The sequence below is a fragment of the Mus musculus genome, chromosome 4 (genome assembly GCF_000001635.26).
Source record: "Mus musculus strain C57BL/6J chromosome 4, GRCm38.p6 C57BL/6J".
Taxonomy (NCBI): Eukaryota; Metazoa; Chordata; class Mammalia; order Rodentia; family Muridae; genus Mus; species Mus musculus.
In genome coordinates this window covers 91153829-91161956 of record NC_000070.6, presented here as the reverse complement: position 1 = coordinate 91161956, position 8128 = coordinate 91153829, and the positions used below count along the sequence as shown (strand labels likewise).

General features: G+C 41.7%; 1 pseudogene; it reads right to left on the bottom strand.

The window, feature by feature from the left end:
• On the bottom strand, positions 4218 to 5292 carry Gm12644 (predicted gene 12644; annotated as a pseudogene).

Genomic DNA, 8128 nt, shown 5'->3' with positions numbered 1-8128 from the left:
AGTTAGGAATGAACACATCCCTCATTCTTTCACACTCTTGTTCCATGTGAAGGGCAGTCTTAGCTTTGATTCATCTCCTCCTTGAACAAAAGCAGAGGGAGAAGTAGTCTACCTTCAGTACACTTCCTTAGTTCCCTTAAAGAGGCTTTAAGAAATCTCTGATCTCTTTTGTCTCTAATTTCCCCCCAAAGCAATAACAACAATCACTAATATATACATAGTGACTGCTAATAAATGGTTTGCCTTTGGGTTAATGCTTTTCAGAAACAATTCAACAGGCTGTCTCCCTCTGCCTGTCTATGCATCTGTCTGCCTAAGAGGAAATTTATTATAGGAATTGACTCATATCACTGTAGTTCAAGAATTCCCAGAATCTTTCATCTGGAGGACTAATGATCAAAAACCAAGAAAAAAAAATCCAGTTTGGGTTCAAAGGAATAAGGAGAAATAGATGATATTCCCAGCGCAAGAAGAGAGGCCTTTAATCACCTTTTAGTTCTCTTTTGCTTTCAAAGTTGCTTACCTAAATTGGTATGATAATCTTCTTTACTCAGTTTATCTTTTAAAATGCTAATTTCTTCTAAAAACACCCTCACAGGCATACCTAGATAGAATGTTTTCCTAGTTATCTGGTCATTCCTTAATCCAGTCGTGTCAACACATAAAACTAGTAATTGTCTATTTTTATTAATTTATTCTCTATGAACCAATTTCTAAAAAATTATTATACAGACAAAGGGATTATATACTGAGACTTTAAGAAACTTCCCAGAGGTGTACAGGGAAGGCCTGATAGTCATCTGAGGATTCTTGCTATATCTTGTCCCTAAATGTAATGCTGATAGCCTTTACCTCTGTCTTGAAGGAAATAATTCACACATTTACATTTTCATCATTGTAATTCTCTATTGGATACACACAATTTGATGATCATAGACATAACTATGTGAAAGATCCTGTGCAGTGATTTTTTTCAGGTAGAGCATGGGCATCATGAGAATGTGGTAATCTTGGTACCCACTCAATGGATGGCCTGAAAGCAAATCCCGGAATAGCACTCACTAGCAATGTAGCTCGAACTTGTTTGCTCATCTTTGCGAACCGTCATAATGCAGCTCAACGGGTGTGAAGCTTAAAAGACTCTATGTGTGTCAGACCATGCAGAACCTGGTATATGCAAGAGCTCAGCCGATGCCTGCAGTAATTTCTCTTGAACTATGTGTGTTTGAATTAATAATGGTAGGATTCACTCAGTGTAAGGATATGCAGTGTCTCATCATTTACAGATCATATGCTTCTAATTTAGAGACTGCAGAAATGATTGACAACATTGTCATATATTTGTGGGCAGAAATTTAAAAGATGAAGTATGTCTGGGAACGGAGATTAAAAGGATTTCAAATAGCTAATTGTCATTACCACACCGACATTCTCTACCTTGAGCTCTAGTAATGTTCCTAAATATATGGGGTCACAGATAGGTGATGCTTGTAGGAGAGCTAGCATCCATATTCCCATCAAACATACATACACAGGATAGTATGCACATAACTAGGGACTCACAGTAACATTGCTGTGGGGGTTCTCTGAGAGCAATGGAGCTGTTCTCTGCTCTAGGTGAACTTGGGGGCTAGGGTTCTGAGAGACTCAGTGGTCACTGAAGGCACTTTGAACTTGAGAGTGTCTTGTCTCCATTTTGCACAGTGATGAGTGAAGATAATGGAAGAACCAGCAATCAGATAAGCAGTTCCCTGCAGCGTGGAAGGGACTCACAAAAGAGCTGCCATTTTAGTCTTTGGCATCGCTGTGTTGTGTTGGAAATGAGCCTGATCAGCTTAAGTCATATGGAAAGTAGACACTAATTTCAGGACTGTTGTAGGTTAGTTGAATCTAAGTGGGAAGGTGGGTAGGTGGGTCTTGTGAAAGCACGCAGAACCAGGAAAACCTGGAGTTGAGAGTGGGCATAAGGTTTGGGATAGGAGTTGAGGTAGGGATTGGAGGGAACCCCAAAAATGTTCCAACTGAAGGAATAACCAGGAAGTTAAAAAAAAACAAACAAACAAAAAGTGCATTTCGAAAGAAACCAAACCACCACCATCAGCAGCAAAAATAATAACAAACATACAAACCAACCAACCAACCAACCAACCAACCAACCAACTAACCAATCAACCAACCAACCAACCAACCAAGGCTGGCTTTGAGGAGTTCTGTATCTGAGCTTACCAGTTAAGTAGAAGATTATTGTAAAACCTTGGCTCTCTCAGGATTTGACTACCAGTTCTACCGGGCTATGTAGACATTGTGCTTTCTCTGGACCTATAACAGTTGACCTATACTACAGGCTCTGCCCTTGCTCCTTCCTCCTGTCAACACCCTGCACAGTCCATCCATATGGCCAATAGTACCTGGCTTGTGGGCCTCTGATGACTCTTCCCATCAGGAGGTCTTCTTTCATGGTTGACTCTGAAGTTGACTGTGAGTTTTTTAGGTAGAAAAGAAGGGGAGACACAGCAGTAGAGGGGGGATCTCCTGGACAGATACTAAAAGGATAAAAGTAATTACAGGGTGAATGGTAAAAAGATTGGGGCTAGATGTGTGTGTTTTGTTTTCCATAAAGAAGAGTTCATATGTCTTTAAAGGTGGTTTTCTAAGTGATCTCCCCAGGAGCTAAACCTGCTTGGGAAGGGGCTCATGCAGGTCTCAAATCTCCCACTGGAAGTAAAACTGGAACAGTGACAGTTGAGGGTTTATATATAAGGTTTAATTTAAATAAAGGGCTCTATACCTTTAAAAGGCTCTTTAAAAATCTGTTAGATGTCACAGAGACCAAAGGAAATGTTAAAATAAAAGATCTCTCTGAGCCAGTCTGTATTGAAAAGATAATGCTGGCCGCTGAGGCCTAAGGACAGCAGTGTGAAGGCCAGCTGAGGCCCACTTCCAGCTCAGCATGACTGACTGAATGCTCTTCGAGTATGGGATGGCTTTATGTCTATGCTGCCCAACATAGAAGCCACTAGCTGCATGTGGCTACTGCTTATTTGAAAGGAGTAGAATTCATAATATTATTTAATTTTAAGTAAAACATGATGTGTGGCTAATAGCTACCATTTGGGGCATTGTGTACATACATATGTCACTGATCTCCCACCTTCAGCAAGGAATGTGCCACACACATACCTAAATTCCAGCACATTGAGACCAGGACCAGATATGTCACAAAAGAGTGCCACTGGTGTGTTTGAAGTCTTGAAGGTTGGGGTGGTTTGTTATAAAAGCTGCTGAAAGCAATGTGCTTTTTGACTCAAAGGGACTCTTCTCAGTTACATTATAGATGAACAGTATTTCAGGCTCCAAGTTACCAACTGACATCCTTTATCTGATTATCTAAGTATTATGTAACAATTTCACAAAATTTGGAATAAGTTTTGGATACTAAAAAGGAAAGAATCAAATAATAACATTTGGATGTTTTCTCCCTGAATTCTTAATGCATAGTTGTACACACAGGAGCTACTGAGTGACTTTCAGGTTCTCAGCACTTTGGTCATTTAAGTGGTGTGTAATTGTACATGTTTTGGGGTTGATGTATGTGTAAGCATGTTTATGTGCAGATGTTCCGGCAGACATACATCTGTATTAGGTGTCTTCCTCAATCATTCGATATGAGGCAGGTTATCTCATTGAACCTGGATGTCACTGATTTTGCTAAGTTTGTTGACCAGATGGCTCTTTTCCACTTCCCCAGCATGGGTATACGCTGCCTCACCCAGCTTTTTTTGGTGTGATGTCCATGCTCACTTTCTCTTGCCTAGACACCAAGCACTTAGCTACCTGAATGAGCCCTTTCCCTAGCCTGCCCCTTTTCGTTCTCTCTCTCTCTCTCTCTCTCTCTCTCTCTCTCTCTCTCTCTCTCTCTCTCTCCCCCCCCTCTCTCTCTCTCTCATTATTAGTGTGTGTAGGGGAGTGTGGGGAATTGTTCATCTCTCCTTCTACCATGGGCTTCAGAGAACTGAATTCAGGCCTTCGGGCTTGCTCGGCAAGCATTTTTACCCACTAAGATATCTTGCAAGCCCCTTATTTAATGTTTTCTACAGTATACAAATTGTGTAGATTCTTTCTTTGTCAATGAAGAAGAAACTAAGGTAAGCAGACCAGTCCGTTGCTCACCTGAGTCAGGAGTCTGGAACTGATAATATTTTTCTTTTCTTTTTTCCCATCTACTTGAATTTATTCTTACTTTCTTCAGGGAAAAAAAATAGGGAAGAGGATTGGGATGGCCAGGGAAGTAACTCATAAACACTGTGAACAGGATCCAAGACTCCAAAACTTGGGTACTCCTTCAACTTCAGATCTCTAACAGACTCTCCCCCGCCTCCCACACCCCGGTTTTCTTTTCAACGAGACACCCAGGTCAGCAGCAGAGGTAACTCGGGTCGGCACTCAGATTGTGAACAGTGGGATGGAAGGGGAAAGTCCAAAAATACAGGAGCTGAGAGGAACGGGAGGGCATGAAGAAGAGCCTAAGCTCTGGAGGACTGAGTCGGGCCACAGGAGATGGAAGTGAGTCAGTATGGGGGTGCCCCTCCTGACTGCTGCGGCCCATACTCCCTGGACCCCAGAACACCCCATGGTGTGTTCTGCAGTCCACTCCCCTACTCCTGAAGCCTCACAGGCCCGACTCCAAGTTCTCCAGCTCCTCTTCCAGACCCCTCCGCTGTGCCAGCTTCTCCAGCTGTTCTCTCCGGGGCTGGCTGACCTCCCCGGCCTGGACGCAGTTGCTGCAGCTCCCCCAACTGTTTGTTGCAGCTTCTTCCTGATATTCTTAATCTTCTTGGCTTTCTCTGCTGTGGCAGCAGAATCAGATTGGTCAGAGGCAGCTAGAGGGGTGGCCTGGGGGCCATGGAGAGCACTGGGCGGCTGGGCTGTGTCTCTGAGAGACACCTTAACGAGAGTCCTGCTCAAGGCCTCTGCTTCTTTCTCCTGCTGCTGCCTCCTTTTCTCCTTCTGCTTCAGGTTGCGTTTGGCTGACTTGGAGATGCCTGCTTCACCACATTCAGGTCTGACCGGTGTGCCTCAGCCCTGTGGGAAGTTCTGGTGTTCTCTTGAAAAACTTCACGTATTTGTTTTCATAGACTGGGACCTCCTCTTGGGGCACATATCCTTCTTTGACACTCTCCCGCTTGTGCCACATCGAGTCTGGTCTCTGTGTTGAGGCTTTGTATTTTCGGCTGGTCTCGTCAGTGACATAGGGAGTTGCCATAGCACTTTTCATAGCAAAGACTGAGACTGCCCGGCTGCTGGTGTTAGGAATATTCTTTTAATTTGGATTTATCCACTTCATCTTTTGAAGACTTTCTCTTGTTTTATTAACACCTCCTAACTGATGTTTGCATATTTTGTGGGTAGCATAAATATCAACTTTTTGTGCTGTGACGGACTATCAGATTTGTGCCAAAATGATTATATTTGATCCCACTTATGATTGCAAAGAAAGATACTACAATTAAAAATATTTTAGCTTGAAGATAAAGTTACTACAATTTTAATTCACTAATAGAGGTGGGTTTGTGACCACAAGTGTCAAATATATTTGTAAAGTTAGTTACTGGGAATCCAGATTAATTTTCCTATAAAGTAATGTTATGTATAGCCTTGGTTTCTTTAGCTCAAACCTTCTTATACACCTTTTTTTTTTCTATACCTTAACAGTACTGAGGTATGCTGAGGTTTACCCCAAGAATTTGTATATAAGAGAGAAAAGTTTACCTAGGGAGTATAACAATGTTTGCTATAAAATTTATCAGAACAGAAATAGCACTGTGTTCAATTTAGGGATATACATAAAGATCTATGTAGGGTTTGGTACTACACATGGTTTCAGGCATATACTATGATCTAAAGAGATATTCTTTATGGATCCCGAGGGAATTCTGTGTGACTACAACAGTATTACCAATTAGAAAAACCTGTATAAAAGAGCAAGGTTTTATAATTAGCCCAATCTCCAACACAGTTGGGCACATGCCAGACTTACGAAAGAGGGTTACTATGTCAAATATTAAAAAGCAAAAGGTGTAGGTAGAATGTCCTTAGCCTTGCAGAACTGAGAAATTAGTTCCTTAGATCTTCATTGGCTGTGTCCTATGGTTCTGCACCCTGGCAGGGAATGTTGGCCAGCAAATCCTGGAGGCTCTGATCTCTTCCATAGACAAGTGTATCAAATTATTTTTGGTAAGGCAGATACTACAAAAAAAATTTCTAATTTTGCTTCTATATTCACCCAGCAACTACTGCCCAGAATTTGGATTGTTATAAACATCTGCAAATGAAGAAAGATTTCTCTGGGTAGCTGAAAATATTTCAACTCTGTCACATTTATATTTATTTTTATAAATTAAAATATGTAGCAGGGAGAAGGCTCAGTAGGCAAAATGGAGGACTTAAGTTTAGATCTCCAACACTATCTAAAAATCAAGAATGGGAAGTCCTGAGGACGGGGACACCGAAAGATTTCTGGGCTTTCTTTTTTTTTTTTTTTTCCCCTTCACTTTTTAAAAAATTAGGTATTTTCTTCATTTACATTTCAAATGCTATACCAAAAGTCCCCCACTCCCCTACTCACCCACTCTCACTTCTTGGCCCTGGTGTTCCCTTGAGGAGCTAGAGAAAGTACCCAAGGAGCTAAAGAGGACTGCAACCCTATAAGTGGAACGACAATATGAACTAACCAGTACCCCCAGAGCTCGTGTCTCTAGCTGCATATGTAGCAGAAGATGGCCTAGTTGGCTATCATTGGGAAGATTTCTGGACTTTCATGCTAGCAAGTCAATCTAGTTTAAACAGCAGACTCTAGGTTCAGTGAGAGACCCTGCCCCCAAACCCAAAACAAAATAACAAACAAAAACTTAGTTGGCTCCAGGTTCAATGAGAGACCTTGTTTCAAAAATTAACCCATCATCAAACACTGACCTCAATATTCATCACATACCTCTGCATATTTACAACACACACACACACACACACACACACACACACACACACACACACAGAGAGAGAGAGAGAGAGAGAGAGAGAGAGAGGGAGAGAGAGAGAGAGAGAGAGGTATCTAGCAGTTTCACAAATATTTCCTATGTTTGTATACACTCAAGATATGGGTCCATTTTTGTCAAGCTGGCAAAAAGCAAGCTTGTGGCTTGTTGCTTCACATCATCTGATATTATCAGCAGCCAAACAGGCTTGAATTATTACTTAAGCCAATTTTAGCATGCATTGTAATAAAAAAAATATATAGTTGCAATCTTAGTAATTACTAAAAAAAGGATAGTAAGGTCAGAAAAGAACAGTTTAATTAGAGGAAGATGTAGATTTTGCTGCTGCTGTTGATAATGATGAATAACATTAATTGGAGGCTTAAAAATGTGTCAGGCATTGTGTTAAATACTTTAAATAAATTATTTCGCTTAATCCTAACAACCCCAAAAGGAAGGTACATTATTATGCACAATTTACCAGTGAGGAAATTGAGGGATCTAAAGGTCAAATAACACCCAGGGTCAGACACCCATAAGTGCAGAGCCAAGACTGCGGTCTAGACAGCAGAAATCTTTTCCCAGAACCTTGACTACAGCACTCTACCAAGGTTGGGAGGAGGCTCTGGTAGCAAACAGTGGGAGACTGGGCTTTTTTTGTTTAAGGACTTGATTTTTCTGGCTTGTGGCTAACCTTTCTGTCTTTAGATGCTCTTGTATTATTAATTTCTCACATTGCCCCACTCAGGATTCCACTGCAGTCCTGGCTTTCTCTCCATTCAGAGAGGCCGGGAGAGGCTTTAAGGAAAAGTGGATAAGCTTTGGAAGGCGCTGAGGCAGAGTGATGGGGAGTGGGTTCAAGATGGGCTGTGATTGGGGGAGCACGGGGAGTCACTGTGAACACTCGATCCAAGTTAAGAGGGAAAGCAAGTTTGATGCCAAGCTACTATGTTTTTTATGGAAGGAAAAGAGCCGGTCAAAAGACGGTAACCACATATTTTTTTCCTGTTTGGAGAGGGTGCACAGGGGTAGTGGAAGCAGGCTCAGCAGGTCACCAGGCTGTATGTTTCTTGGTTGTAACTGGAAACCCTGGCTGT